Raw genomic sequence first — 14469 nt, 5'->3', positions numbered from 1 at the left:
GACCAAACCCTAAGGAAAGTACTTAAAAAACATATGACAAGGTTTACGTCTATATATATATATACATAGCAATTTTGAAATGTAATATTCTGACTGTCAGTGATAAAAAAAAACATATCCTAGATATGTCAGTGAACAGAAACAAGAGGCCCAGATATGTGATGTCATCAGTGACGTCAATGACATTTGTGATTTCATGCTTGATGTCCTGGGTGTTAGTTTTAGCAGTGCACGGTGGTAGAGTAAGTTATGGTTGCCTGGCTTGCCATAATTGACATATTTCTGATGTTTTTCGATTTTACTTTTAACCATAACATCCCTTTAACAACCTTTTTTCACTGAATTTCATAGAATTTTATTTGCACAACTTAGCCATAACGTCTCTTTAACAATGTTTTTTCGGTGAATTTCATGAGTTTTTACCAGTGCATGCAAATTTCCTACAACTTGCTAATGTCATACTTACCCCTATATAGCAACATTTCTGTCCAATTTACAAAGTTTCACCTTAAAGCTCTGCCATTAGCCACCTTCTTGCATCATTTTTAAAACTTGTATATATTTTTTGCAACTTTTTCCACTGTTTTTGTGTTCGTCGACATCCTCGAATGTCTGACATCATCTTGGACTTTCTGGTCAGTGTCACATGTCCAACCATGTGTGTGCTCCATGATGAGGTGTCTACGAACGCATCTGCACTTCACGATCTGGTCCATGATTCATGGACAGTTCGTGACTGCATTTTCTGCTGATCTAGGAGTTTACAAGCTTAAAATGTACCCTTGCACAGCTCTTAAACCTATTTTTACTCATTATCCATTAACAATCTAGTAAAGAGCATAACTTGGAAGAATATTAGCAAAACTGCCATTTATCTTAAATATGGCATTAAAAGGTTGCCATCCCTCCTCCCCAAGAGCCACCACCACCACCTGCTGGAGTACTGACACAACAACAAAAGCACAGCACGTCCAAAACAGTGAAGAGGAGCAAGAAGATGAGGTAGAGGAAGTGCCTACCTCTAGCACCCCGAGAGAATCATGGGTGTGGCCGTTCTTTACCACTGTTGGGAATGTACCAAAAGCAAAGCTACCAAAGTGAAATGCACTGAGTGCAACGTTGTACTCAGTCACAGACTACCTGGACAGTACTCCTATGGGACTACCTCCATGCGCCGCCACACACAATCCCACCACTGCAATGCTCTCAGAAAGGTTGTTCCTTTCTTAGCAAGTAGTACGCTGTCTTCCTCCACCTCATCTTCCCCAGCCAGTACTGTAACCACACAGCCTACTTCTGTGGGATACAAAATCCCACCAGCTACCTTGCAAGCAATAAAAGAGGCTGTTGAGCCATATCTTTCGAAGACAACAGACCACTGTATATACTGCAACACACCACTTTGCGGGGGGAGCAGTTTCAAAGTGCTGTTGAAGCTGTAATCAAGGAGCATGAGAAACATTGCCCCCTACTTTAGATGTAAAACATGCACAACATCTTCCCCTGCCCACCTGCACCTCCATATTACAGCTTGGTGCCTCTTCCCTCATTTCTCTCCCCACCTTACGTTCTAACCTCTTCAGCAACAAAAAAATAATAATAATAATAATCAAAGAAGGGTTCTTTTAGAAACCACCTTTCACAGTTCAAAAATAGAACTAAACAAAATCTTATAAACTCCATCTACTTCATATTTCTCAGTAAAGAACATAGACTTGATAAGATTTTCCAACATTTCCATTAGCATTATGTGTTATGCTAATGGGAATAATGTGGCATTCATCCCCTGCTCCAGGAACTGTAGCATGAAGGCCACTAGCACCCTGGGCTGCCAAAGCGGTAACCTGGGGTGCTAAAAAAAAGATTTTTCTTCTTACACCGGGACGCACGAGGCGTCCCTGCCACTAGCTCATCTCCATAGATGATTCAGCTCACTCCATGAGATTTGTGTGATACATTCAGACCTCCATCAAAATCACTTCTGCAACCATGGGCTACAATAATCCCACTCCGTTCTCAAACCCATAGCATCAACAGCCCTTTTGCGATTCAACGCCCTGGTTAAGTGTACCCTTGCCTTCCTGTTTCCCAGGACATCACATGCTGGGAAGCTGTCATGCTGGGGGAGGTATGTCCAGACCTCAAGAAGGAGAGGCACAGTCTTTTAGTCTTTGCCCTGCAGGCTGGAAGGGTCCAGGGTGTCTGACCAGAATACATACAATCCTTCCACAGCTGGCATGGGCTCTCAGTGTTACCACATGTATGATATAAATCAGATATGGCTGCTTATATTTATGTGAAGTACTATCCACCATACCCTAAACCCAAGGATGGCTTTATGTTTAAAGATTAAACCACCACCTGAACAGTCATTCCTCAAACTATGTTAATTGGAAGAGAGGTGCAGACCTTACATGCAGCCTCTGCACTGAAGTGTCTTGGCTGCCACAGAAGCTGTCAAAGGGGCACATGTGATCTCTGAATGTGTTCTGTTCCGGTGGACAGCATGCACTACAAATCAGGAGGCTGACACTACAAATCAGGAGGCTGAAGCATCAGTTCACATGTCACTATGCTTTTGGCATGGAGCTTATAAAAGGGGATCTGGTTATCAGATCATCCACTCTGAGATGGAAATACCTACATAATGTTATTAATACACCCTTGCCAGATGGCAATTCGTACACAAACCCCATCCCTAGGTTTGACAAATTGATTCACAGATTTGGTGCTGCCAAATTCATGAGTACGTTCGACCTCCTGGCAGAATCCTGGCAGGTTGGCCCAACTGATCAAGTAAAAGGTAGGGTTAGCCCTTTCCACTCCAATTCACTGTCATGTCCTTTTGGTTAAAACATTGCCCCTGCTTCCTTTCACAGGATGTAGACCAGGTACTCTCAGGACGAGAGGACGTCAACGTTCTTACTTAGGTGGCATTGCAGTGTTCAGTCATGCCAGGGAAGACTATATATCCCATATGAAAAAGCAACTAAATGTAATCAAGCTGTCATGGCATCAGGGGTGTCATTCAGGGGTCGACAGGAGTCACACCTGCGACCCCTGAGGTCTCCCTGCTACCCCTAAACATAAAAATAAAAGAAATTGGTCTGATTGGTTTCCGTGTGCCTGCAGGACAAGTGAGGTGTTACTGTGGGATGCCACATCATGTTTGGCTTGTCTCTGGGAAAGATGTTTCATGGAGTGGGTGTAGCCCCTTTCTAAGTAAACTATCTTATGGGGTTCGCAGGGCTTCTCTATATGCCCACAGATGTTATTTTCTTTTTATTTTATGTCTCGCTTGATGGTATGTATTTCTCATTGTTTGAATTTTGGAATTCCCAAAAAATGTAATGCTGAAAATCAGTTGATGGGAAATGAGATGGACATTGCCTTGTTGAATACGGGTTATGGAGGACAAGCCAGCAGAACAGGTGGGACCCTTTGCCAAATGCCCTTTTCCTGACAAAGATGGGCTGAAAACCCCCTTTCCTTTTTATGATGGAGTCCCCGTTCCGTGGGGTTGGATTGTCCAATGAAGTCATTCGGATTAGGGCATCCCAGGGGCAAAGTGGGTCTTGATCCAGCATGGATTCTGTGTAAGCCTAGTGTTGGCACTGATCCTTGTCTTCACTGCTCCATAGCAGTTGTGCGGTGGCAGAAGAGTGTAAAGAGCTATTAACTTTCTCCCAAGTTCTGGTCACGTGGTACTGGATTAACCAATGAGAGCCTTAAGAACATGCTGCATGCTGAGGTGAGCTGGCACCTGATTAGTCATGGATGCTGCTGTAGCTGGGCTTGGAGACTGTGGCTGGTCTCTGCAGTCCCCATTTAAGTGTTGCAGAGGCACCAAAGGGCTCCATACCTTCTCCCAAGCCCTAGTCACGTGGGAGTGGGCTGACCAATGAAGGCCTTTAGAGGATGGCTAATTGACTTTCAAATATTCAAGATTCACACAGTGTTTACAGGCGGTAACCCACAGCTGTTTGTGGGTCACTTTCTTATAGGTTTCAAGAAAGACTTGCAAATAAAGTGAACATCTTCCAGAAAACTTTAAAAGAAGAACATTTGACATCTTTGCTGATAAGAGCTCTGAAAAAAATATATAGTGCTGCTATCACGAATTAGCACTGCGTAATGCATGATGTGTGTGCATGCCTTACTCACGCTTTTGTGGCCCTCTAAACCTTTGTTCAGTAGGAAACCGTGTGCGATTAAAAGGAGCTTGCTCTTGAAAATGTCAGCCGCCACCATGCGGCATGCTTGAGGCCTTTACATATGAAGGCGGACGGGCCCCACGCAGGCACGAGCGAATGTACGCGCTTCCGGAGCTAGCCTTTTATACTGTTTTAGAGCACCCCACCGTCCCATTTTCAAGCTCCTGTTGTTCCTTGTCATCCGGGCACTCGAGCTGCATCAAGGGCAGGGACACGGGCGGGGGAAGGCTATCTCCAGCAAGAGCATCTTCGAAGTGGATGAGGCCTTTGCGAGCTTTAATGGTTGGTGATCTTTGCAGAAAAGGGAATTTCCCGTGGTGACCAAGGCCCCCAGCTGTGCGTCTGTAAGTGCAGACGCGCAGAGGTGACAAAGACGCTTCAAAACGCTCTCTCAGAACAATGGCCCTCGGGTTGGAGTGGTGGGAACCATGACAATGCAGGAAATGCCAGTGAGCCATCGATTTAAACTTGGAAGTGGAAGGTTCTGAATTGTGCCCGCCCATCTGAAGGTCAAATCATCGCCCGCAGAGAGACAGGAAACAGCCCAGATACAGACAAACAAATGATGCATGTTTAAATGAGGACCGACTAAAAAAATTAAACATGTCAAAACTGCTGCCCTCTCCAAAAGTACCGTCCCGCCATTAAAATACTAAAAGTGCTTACCGTAAAGGCAACGTGTCATCAAGGGTATACCTCACACACAGAGCCGGCCTTAGGAGGGGCGAGCCTGGCGACTGCCCGGGGCACCACGCCTCCCAGGGCGCCATAAACCCCCACCATGCCAGCTCGGGGGAGTCTTTCAAGGGCTCCCCCGTGCTGGTGTTGTGGGAGATGGCGTGGCAGGCAGCACTTTTCTGTTAAAAGTGCCCACCACCGTGGGTGCCTGTAACAGCAAAAAGGCACCATTGGCCCCCCCACCACGCCAGCTCGGGGGAGTCTTTCAAGGGCTCCCCCGAGCTGGCGTAATGGCATAAGGCATGGCAGACACCTCATTGTCATTGAATGTACCCGCGGCGGCGGGCTCATTCAATGACAATGGGGTGCTAACGCGCCCTATTCATTTCATTACCTCCTCACCAGAGCAAGGAGGTTTAAGAAAAAAAAAAGAAAAAAAAAGTGACCCCTCCTGGCCCCGCCCCCTTCCGCTCCGCCCCCTGTTACCCAGGGGCGTGCAAAGGGCGAGGGGGGGCACCAATTCGCCCAGGGCGCTGCTGCCCTCAAGGCCGGTGTAACGTCACTTTTTGCTATGTGTCAAAAAATCCTATCTTGCTGACTGAGCATGCGTGCACATGCTCAGTCATTACTTAACGGATAGGATTTTTTGACACCAGGAATGTGGTGTGTCTGTCATTCTGGGGTGCCAGGGGTGCAGTTTTGTTAACTTTATCTGAGCCAGGCTGACTAAAATAACAGAACAGAGTGAAGCCGGGTCTGGAGCGAGTCCAAAAGAGCCGGAAAGAGCACAAACCCATCGGACGGAACAAATATGAACCCAGAGGACACTAGTATTGTGTGGCGGTTGTCCCATTTGACCGCTTTTTATTACACAATCATTTTTCCTTGAATGTTTCATGAATATTTGAGGCTCTGGGACGCATAACGTGATTACCTGAAGATCACACGGTTTGGTCAAGTACTACAGTTGAACTCGGTTTTCCTCGCTTAACAAACACACCCACATAAACGCACACTAAACAACAACCATGGGTGAAGCTACACGCTGAACACTGCTGTCTCCGTGGCATGACTTTGAAGTTCTGCATACAATCAACTCGCGCCCATTCATCTTACAAACCTTCTGATAAGTGGTTGAAGAAGAGTTGGTGTTCTGAGCATTCTGGGGGATGTAGTCCAGCAGGGAAGATACAGGGGGGCGGCGGGTGTAGTCCAGCAGGGAAGATACAGGCACAGAGCTCTCCGCAAAAACAGAACGGAAAGTTTAAGAAGCGATTTAATAAAAAAGTTTCAACCCCCAGTCAAACCGGTTTGTCAACACCCGCAACTAAGGAACACATGGCAGCTTATCAAGTAGAGAACGACGCTCATTAAAGACGTTTGTAAGGCAGGTAGGCTGCCAGAAGGCGTAATGTTATTGCTACGAATACACCAGAACACCAGAAAGGAGCTTTATAGCTAGATTGAGAGTGAATATATATCTCCACAAATGGAAACATCAAGCAATGCCCGCATGAAATAACCCGGCACGATTAGGCTACGAGGGCAGAGCACTTCTGTGGTTTTTACGCAGACATAATAATAAGAAGAAGAAGAATGCCAGCAGACTTGCATGCGAGTTTCCACTGGACAGTGCTGCCATGCCTTCACTGGGTGATGTATAACTAACAGTCCTTTAAGTAATCCGCCAAACTTTGGGCATTACGTGCCACCCTAACCACTGGTTGGACAATCGAAGAACTCTAAAACAACTCCTGAAAACCACAATTTCTAGGATTGTGGCCCCTCCACCAGCATCCCAACAGCTGACAGAAGTGAAGGCTAGTGTGCTTTAGTAACGGAAAGCAGAATGTAGCGGCTTGACACTTTTCATGTGGTTTATAGTGCTGCATAGAGGGGCGGCCAGTGAATATCTCCTGCCAGGTATCTTGAATCGGACAAGCTACAGCCCTCAAAAATGTCTTTTTGCAAATTTTTGATTTTTCTTAAACAAGATTTAAGTAGTTACTAAAAAATAGTTTAAAGGATAGGAGGAAGACCATTCAAAGATGTGGTGGGTAACCAGTGACAAAATCTTTACCAGGAGCAAGATTAGGGTGGTGAGAGGGGGTCAGAGTCGGAGGTGCAAGGGGTAATCCCACTCCTAGGAAGGTTAGTAAGTAAGTAGATAAGTGGTAGAAGGGATTACACCCAAAAACAAAGGGCTTCATTTAGAGGTCAGTGGTAGTGGTGGAACGTGCCCGGTTTAACCACTCTGCATGATTCCGAGGTGAATACCGCAGGTGGAATCACTGCAATGCATTACGTAATGCATGTGGTAAGGGAGGCATAAACCCGAAAATCCATTTTTAAAAATGTCCCTCGAAACCACACACCCACATAAACGCACACTACACAACCACGGGTGACGCATAAACCCGAAAATACATTTTTATAAAAATGTCCCTCGAAACCCTGAGTTTTATGGACTGATGCTTTTTCAACACCTCTCGCCATCCGAACACTGCCACTAAATGTTCTGGTCCGTTCAACTGTGGGGACAGCCCACCCAACACCCCCCCCTTCATTCAAGTTCATTTTCCATGACTTGAACAGAGCGACATGGCTTCATTTAAAAAAATGTTTTAACATGGAAAAGCCCCATTGAAAACATTAGTGAAAAATCAGGCCCACTGACGTTTCAGCCTTTTAAATGAGAAAGCCTGAGACAGGTTCACTTATGCAGAGATTACTCCCACATGAGCCCAACGAGCTATTTTAGCCGCCACATCGACGATCATACCACTCAGAAACGTGCTTCCCAGCAGAGGGAGGCCCAACTCACAGAGACGCCCACTTGTGGTGTCGGTTTCGACGTTGTGGCGCTTCATAATTCACAATAATCCTCCAAAAGTGAATCGCGTGAACTCGGGGGTAAATGTTGCAGGGAGGTGGGTGGTGGAGGTGTGTGTGTGTGTGACCAGCAATATAGCCTTGTACAGATTACATAAATGTAACACTTAATGCACGCGCTAAAAAAAGACACCTAATAAACTTCACAGACATAACACGCAATAAACACATACTTAACACAACGCACATGCACATAGTACACAATAAGCACAAACACAACTCGGGTAAACATGCACACAAAATACATAATGGACACAAACGCAAGAGTTTTCCAGGACAACGTGCATATGTCAATGTGCGTATAGCGCTGCGAGTACCCATCAGCAGTAGACATGTTCACAAGTTATGACACTTTGGGGGACATTTCAATGCATACAATGAGCTCCTAAAATAGCTGTTCGCACCGCCTGACTCTGGAGGCTCCTTTCGAGGAAAGCTGGAGACCAAGTGGCACCTGTGGGTACTGAGCAGGTAGGTACCTGGCCCCCACCATACGTGGTAGTTTTTTTTTCCTTTTTCTTTCTCTCTCTCTCCCTCTGACCCCTCTTTCCCCCATTCACTATTTACCTTTACGTCAGCCTCTCTCTTTCTTTCTCTGTCAAGGTCTCACACCTTCCCTCCCCTCCCCCCTTCCCATCTCCAGCCCCCAAGGACCTAGGGGGGACCCCCACCAGCTGTGGGGATCCACTGGCTCTGGGGGAAGGGGTGCAGGCAGCTGCAAAGGGAAGGGGCACCTGGCATACTGGGGCAAGGTGTGAGGGGCTATCCAAAGGGAAGACTGGATGGTGGGAGGCAGGGAAATGCTTATATGGACAGGTTTGGGGAGTAGTAGCCCTCTTTGTTTGCTGACTTGGACGGCAAAAGGTGTAGAGTCCCTGTGTAGTGCTGCTGCTGCCTTTTCAGGTAAATTGGTCCTTAACTAACTTACATTTGGTTTTATTTGCCATTTGGCTTACCTATGGCAACTTCTTCTAAAGTCACTTCATTGGTGCCTCCAACTATCAAAGACTGGTGATGCTCATTGAAATGTCCTTTTCTGTGAAGTCACTTCTGTTGGTGCAATCCATATGCACATTTTGAGGTTTTCATGTATTTTGCCCCAGAGCGCCTGGACAGAGTTCTAAAAGAGGAGTTTCCTGCATCTGTAATGGTCCTGGGGTTTTATTATTTTTGTTATGTTTCCAAAAAGTAGATTTGGACGGGGTTGGGCGGTTTGGGAGCATGAATGAGATTGTATGATATATGATATGGCATTCATAACGCGCCTATACAGAAGTGCTTCAAGGCGCAACGAGGCAAGGGAGGGGAAACAGAGGGAAGACAGAGACAACGATCCTACTAGGCCAGGTGGCATTCAGATCGTGCAAGTGTAGGGGAGGGGGCAAGGGGAGAAGTGCGGGAGGAAAGGGGAGGGGGCAGTGCAGTACATAGGATAACAGTAAAATAAATAAAGACAATAAATAAATGTGCGGCCAGCTTGTGGCAAGTGCAAGGGTGAGCGCAGACAACAGGTGTCAAGTGCTGGTAGTGGGACTGTAGGGATACAGAAAACAGTCCCCAAGTGAAGGGGTTGCCAGGAAGGCAGAGCAGGTGGGCGACTGGCGAGGGAGCGGACCCAGGCCCGAGATTAGAGGGTGGCCAGGTAACCAGTGCAGTTTCGGTTTCAGCCAAGAAGTCAGCAGGGGAGAGGAGGAGAAAAGGCAGAAGCAAAGAGAAAGGTTTTGAGGTGCTTCCGGAACCAGAGATGATTCTCATCAAGTTTCAGGGAGGCAGGGAGGCTGTTCCAAAGGCAGGCCCCAGCGAAGAAAGATCTACCACCAATTCGTTGCTTGGAGAAGCGAGTGACCCTGAGGGAGTTGGAGGCGGATGAGCGAAGAGCTCGAGAAGGAAGATATTTAGGAAGAGAGAGTTGAAGATATTGAGGCCCCAGAAGACTGTGTGGACAATGCAGAGGGTTTTGAACTTAATCCTCGCAGCCACTGGGAGCCAGTGCAGAGATTTCAGCCCTGGAGAGATATGATCCCTGGGCTTGAGGCCAAGGACAAGTCTCACAGTCCTGTTTTGGATTGTTGCAGAGGGCAGAGAGTAGAGGCAGGCAGATTTAGAAAGAGACTGTTTCAGTAGTCCAGCCTAGAGAGAACCAGAGCTCTGGAGACAGTGACCTTCTGGGGGAAGGAGAGGAAAGGAAGAATACCTCTGAGGAGGTGCAATTGATAGTGTGACTTTTTAGAGATGTCAGAGATGTGAGGAGAGAAGGAAAGTGTGACATCGAAGATGACCTCAAGGTTTTTAGCCTTACAGGTGGGAGCAGGAAGAGGGCCAAGAGAGGCCAGCCAGAGAGTGACAGGAAAGGAGGAAGCAGGTGTGCCAATGAGGAGAATCTCTGTCTTTCTGGCATAAAGGCAGAGTTCATTGGTGGCACACCACTCCTGGATGGCAGACAGACAGTCAGAGATGAGAGAAGGAGGAGAGGTGGCTGAAGGGAGCCTGAAAATGAGGTGAGTGTCATCCACATAGCACTGAAAATTGGGGCAGAGAGCAGCAATGTGGTGGGCAAGAAGTGCCAGGTATTGGTTGAACAGCTAGGGAGAGAGGTTAGACCGCTGGGGAACAACAGAGGTAGAGATAGAGATAGATGAGAGGAAGGACCCAAGTTGGACCTGGGAGGGTCGATTGGAGAGGAAGAAGTTCAGCCAACTCAGGGCCTGATCAGTGATACCCAGGCTATCACAGAGACGGTTGAGCAGGATGGCATGGTTGAACATGTCAAAGGCAGAAGAGAGATCAAGTAAGATAAGGACACAGGGGGTGTTGGAATCATGGTCGGAGAGCAGATCTTCACAGATTTTCAGGAGAGCAGTTTCCGTGCTTCTGGCATCTCTGAAGCCAGACTGATGGTCATGGAGACAACCAACAGATTCAGAGTGAAGATTGAGCTGGGAGATGGCCAGCCTTTCCAGGAGCCTGCCCAGGAAAGGAGTGATGGAGATTGGACGATAGTTAGCTGGGCAGGAAGGGTAGGTAGAAGGTTTCTTAAAAAGGGGGTGCACAAGGGAGTGCTTCAGTGGGGAGGGGAAGACTCCAGCGGTGAAGGAGTGGTTGCAGAAATCAGCCACAGCTGGAGCCAAGGTGTCAATGTGGTCCTTGAGGTTTTGGAGGAACAGGGGTGAACCTGTTTTGACGAGACTTTCATAGATTGGACTTGTCTAGAAACCTTGTCTGAGGAGAACAGGGGAAATGCAGAGAAGGAGGGAGGAGAGGTGGCCGAAGAAGTTCCAGAGGAAGAGCAGGGAGTAGAGGGAGGAGGGGGAGAGGAAGAGAGAGAGGACAGGATGTCCTGAATTTTAGAGATGAAATGTGAATCCAGGGCCATGCAGAGGGCCTGGGAGGGGACAGGAGAGGTAGAGACTGCAGCAGGATTGGCCAGATACTTGCAGAGAGTTTGGCCGAGCTGTTAGATGCCGCGGAGATGCAGGCTTGGATGAGGGCTCTCTTCTTGGTGTGGACAGAGAGCCGGTATTGCCTTTGGAGCAGGTGGCATGCCAGTTTGTCAGAGGATGTACTGGAAGCACGCCATTTCCTCTCAGCCACTTTGCACTTGCATATAAAGGTGACGAGGTCTGAGTCGTACCAAGAATTACACTTGGCTTTGGGCTTCAAGTGGATCCTCATGACGGGTGCAAGAACGTGGAGAGCAGATATAGCAGAATGGACCATGGAAAGGGCTGTATCAGGGTGCGAGTCAGCCAAGGGGGGTGGGTGATCAAGTGGCAGCGAAAACCTCAACTGACACACATGTCATGGGTCAGATAACCAAGAAGTTAGGTGGCAGTGCTGGAATTGTCTTGGCCTGAGGGGTAGAGAGGGTGAGATTAGTGGAAAGGAGAAAGTGATCACTCCAGGAGAGAGGGATTGAAAGGGGAAGGTTTGAAGAGATCAGACCATCCAGAGTGTGCCCTGCAGAGTGAGTCAGGCTAGAGGGGAGAATAGAGAGTGAGAGAGAGTGCAGAGTTCACGGAAAAGTCCAGTGGAAGGACAGGAAGCATGGATGTTGAAGTCTCCAAGTAGGAGTTGAGTGGTTGAGACCTGGAAGGAAGAGGAGAGGTCCACCCACTCGGAGAGGAAGGAAGAAATCTGACCAGGTTGCTGATAGATGGTAGCCACAGTAAGGGAATGGCCAGGAGAGAAAGAGAGCCTGCAGATGAGGAGTAGGCCTCCGTAGGAATGACAGAGGCAGGAATCCACTCTGGGAAGATAAGGGCTACACCCCCTCCGGAGCGGTTGGATCTGGGCGCAGAGGGGATCTTGTGGCCATCAGGGAGGAGAGTGTCAAAGCTCGTGACAGAGCTGGCTTTGAACCATGTCCTGGTGAGACTGAGGACATCGAGGTAAAGTTCCTCCAGGAGGTGGCAGATGTCCAAGGAGTGTTTGACAGCTGAGCAAGAGTTTAGAGTGGCAATATGGAGACGGTTGGTGTCCTTGAAGGACTATCAGGGGGCTACCAGTCATTTGGTCGACAACCAAATGGTCGAATGACCATTTGGTCAACACCAAATGGTCGAAATCCAAATAGTCGAATTCTTTTTTTTTTTTTTACATTTTTTTTATCCCCCCTTTTTATCCCCCCTTTTTATATATTAATTTTTTTTAACCAAACAAAACCAAAAAAAAAATATAAATAAATAAAAAAAAATCAACCATTGTTTTTTCGACCATTTGGTTTCGACCAAATGGTCATTCGATCTTTTTTTTTCGACCAAATGAGCGGACACCCTATCAGGGAGGGGTATAAATCAGAGGTACGCCCTGCGGAGGTGTAGAAGCAGCCCGAGGGGGGGTGGGCAGAAGAGGAAGGAGGAGAGGGCAAGGTAGCCAAGGAGGAGACATCAGGGGGAGGTGAGGAAGCCGTGGAGGGGAGAGAGGGGACCTCAGGAGAGAAAGGAAATTGATGAGGCGCGGGAAGTGTCTATCAAAGAGGAGAAGGTTGGCTTGAGGGCCTTGCACCAAGACGGTACCGTTTGAGTAAGCTTCAAGGGGAAGGGGTGCCTGGCAAATGGGAGAGTGTGATAAAAGGGAGGGCATGCTGGGGTGAAGAGGATGGCAGGAGCCAGAAGGACATTGGCTGAATACTGGGCAAGGTGTGAGGGGCTGTCCAGAGGCAAGGCTGGATAGTGGGAGGCAGGGAAATGCTTATATGGCCAGGTTTGGGGAGTAGTAGCCCTCTTTGTTTGCTGACTTGAACGGTGAAAGGTGTAGAGTCCCTGAGTAGTACGGCTGCTGCCTTTCCAGGTAAGTTTGTTCTTAAATAACTTACATTTGCTTTTGTTTCCTATTTTGCTTACTTATGGCAACTTATTCAAAAGTCACTTCCTTTGTTGGAATTGTGCTGTAGAAAGACCAGGGCATGTTGCTTCTGTGATGTTTGTGTGTACCCCCACCCATCCCAGCCCCTCTTGCTCCCCAGGAAGCTCTTTTTACTGTGACCATAAGATGGCCAGAGAGAAAACGCTGCCATTAGTGGACCTCTGCTGCACCAGTCTGTATGCAGACATTCCCACATCGGCCTCTAAGCCCTTGTGTATGTTTCTCCATGCCCCCCCTGGGCTCTTTCACACATGCGCGCATGCTTGCATCCATCTGCTCACTCCCCTCCCCGCCCCCACTGCAATACATGCCCAGGTTTCTTCCCTCATTTTCCGGATTCAGAGAAAGCGTTGATGTTTAACCTGCTTAGGTCGATAAATGAGCCCCATACTCTGTTGATAATGAGCAGCGCACAGAAGCCTGTAGCGCTATGTAACTGCAAAAATGAATACTAAATAAAGTTTGCAGTGCGTGCGCATGCTCAGTCATGACTTATAATTAAATAGTGGGGGCAGGCACGCCAAAATAGCAGAGGCATCTTTGCACAGAGGAAAGCAGTAGGGGCAGGGGATGGGGCGCTTAGGGCAGTGTCTACACACCTCAGCCATTTTACACCAGCCCAGGGAGTGGGTGAGGGGGTGCCCCCGCCTTAGATCTTGTTTGATGTGGTCAAGGCTCAGTGCTGCCCAGATGAGCCATCTCCCCCAGCAGTAAAATGAGGCAGGCAGGGCAAAGCATGCTGATGTCAGGGAGAAGGGAGGGTGCGCCTGGCGTTCCACAAGACCCTCATTCATGGGGGTTCTGGGCTGGGCCGGGGATCGAGGATCAAAAGTCAGAGAAGCAGGGCCCTTTTGTTGTAGGGGCGATTTTCTCACACCCCAGTCTATATTTACACACTAATCGGCTTTCCTCACTTTGCCATTAACATGCCCACCCCCATTAATAAATTACCTGCAAATAAAATGCCTCTTTGAAGAAAGCACATCAGTGTTTGGGCTGCCGTAAGAGGGCACTCTGCACCCCACCCACGTGTGACAGCATACTGCTGGGAACTCACAAGGTCTCAGTCCCAGACTCTTTAAGCAATGTCCCCATCTCTCTATAGGCTGCTACTTCCTAAAGCGCCTTGAACATTGCCTTCTCGGCACACACACGCTGGCTGGGCATTCGGAAACCTCCACCGAGCTCCGTGAGGAGCTTGCACTGGGAGAGGTTTCAATCCACTTGGGTATGTCATCAAAATGAAAAAAGAGGCTTTCCATAACCTCTTACTCCACTTACCCCACTTTCCTGGTACAAGGGCAAATGCCTACTGTTGGTA

At 48.0% G+C, this 14469-nt stretch overlaps 1 long non-coding RNA gene across 1 annotated transcript in view; it reads right to left on the bottom strand.

Annotated features, from left to right (window-relative positions):
• LOC138579527 (uncharacterized) overlaps positions 1 to 6153 on the bottom strand; it is a 45480-nt gene extending 39327 nt beyond the window's left edge. Inside the window, exon 1 of the long non-coding RNA XR_011304040.1 lies at positions 6013 to 6153. This is a non-coding gene — a long non-coding RNA (uncharacterized lncRNA). The remainder of the gene's footprint in view (positions 1 to 6012) is intronic.
• Positions 6154 to 14469: the final 8316 nt, after the last annotated feature.

The sequence above is a fragment of the Ambystoma mexicanum genome, chromosome 3p, assembly GCF_040938575.1.
Source record: "Ambystoma mexicanum isolate Mex_15411 chromosome 3p, UKY_AmexF1_1, whole genome shotgun sequence".
Classification (NCBI taxonomy): Eukaryota; Metazoa; Chordata; class Amphibia; order Caudata; family Ambystomatidae; genus Ambystoma; species Ambystoma mexicanum.
The sequence above is the reverse complement of the archived record's forward strand: the minus strand, read 5'-3'. Positions and strand labels throughout refer to the sequence as shown.